The sequence below is a fragment of the Poecilia formosa genome, unplaced genomic scaffold (genome assembly GCF_000485575.1).
Source record: "Poecilia formosa unplaced genomic scaffold, Poecilia_formosa-5.1.2 Scaffold402, whole genome shotgun sequence".
Classification (NCBI taxonomy): Eukaryota; Metazoa; Chordata; class Actinopteri; order Cyprinodontiformes; family Poeciliidae; genus Poecilia; species Poecilia formosa.
The window spans coordinates 261,474-262,898 of NW_006800341.1; positions in this window are offsets into that span (position 1 = coordinate 261,474).

Consider the following 1,425-nt stretch of genomic DNA (forward strand, 5'->3'; position numbering starts at 1 on the left):
AGTTAATATTTTTAATGTTTTTTAACCATTTTTTGGTGACATACAGACAAGAAGGAACATGCTCTCATCGAATGGCAGCCAGCGCAGTTAGCGAGAGGTTGCGCAATCTCTGTCTTTATAATGCTGCCTGTGTGTGTGCAAACAATATGTGTAGATATGTGTGTGATCACTGTTCTAGTAAAACCCCCAAGAGATGGACGCTCTAATCTGAGTAGAAGTGGGACAGGAGAGGGGAGCAGAGAGTCGCATGTAGACACACGTTTTTATGTAAAAAAAAAAAAAAAAGAAATTTGCACACTGGGAGGCTTGAGGATCTGTCACAAGCCATAGACCAGCTGCAGCCAGAAGAGAGAGGGGAACAGAGATGAGGAAGACTACACTTTTGTTTCCTTTGAAATTGAAACCTACCTAGAATTTACTACAGAGTGTCACCGGGCTGCATCCGTATGTGGTTACGTTTATAAGTGTGTAAGTAGGCATGTTGCTTCCTCAGAGACAGAGTGTGAGGACCACAGCGGCCTAATTCTTCCTGACGTGATCCATCTGCTCGTATCTAATGGACAGTGTAACGACACACTCTTTGACACAAGCCGTTACCTCCTATTTAATTTATAGAATTTGGAGACCCCCACATGCCCAGATGTAATGCAATTACTGTTACACACAGTAACAGAATACATGTAACCCTGCAGGAACATACAAGACTTAACATTCATAAACACAAGCCCGTATTCCCACAGATAGGTCGACTTAATCTCCTGGCTGCACACACATAAACATGCGATCGACAGCTCGACCACATATAGCCATACTCTAGGGGTGTGAGATGAAGCAGATAAATGAAGATAATTAATTTCCTAGATTAAGCGCGTCTACATCTGAGCAACCCCGCGGCTCAAGAGGAGTCAGAAGGAAAACAAGACGAGTAAGTTGGAGAAAAGTGGATGATGGAGGACTAAGAGGGTGATACCACTGGCTCTGACAGGCCTGCTGTAGGCTGTTGGCGCTTGCCAAGACTGCAAACATCCTCATTAACCAGAAGCCAGCCTACACACTTAACACGTGTGTTTCTGCATGTGTGTGCAGTCTTGTATTGTTGCTAAGCCGTTGTGATTGTGTTTGTGTGCTTGTGTGTGTGTGTGTTTGCATTTCTTACTTTGTAAGGCCCATTTTCCAACAAATACTATGTTGTGAGGACACACTGCTCCTCATGGTGCTCAGAGTCTATTTTTGGGTTGGTGTAAGGGTTAGGATGGAAGTGATCGGGTTAGGGTTAGGGTTAGGCCATAGCGTTGAATGAAAAATGAATGGATGTCAGTGGAAAGTCCTTGTGAAGATAGAAAAACGTGCTATGTGTGTGTGTGCCTGTGCTGGAGACAGCTTGAAGAAGAGGGAGAGATACAGAGCAGCGTGGCAGCCTACACA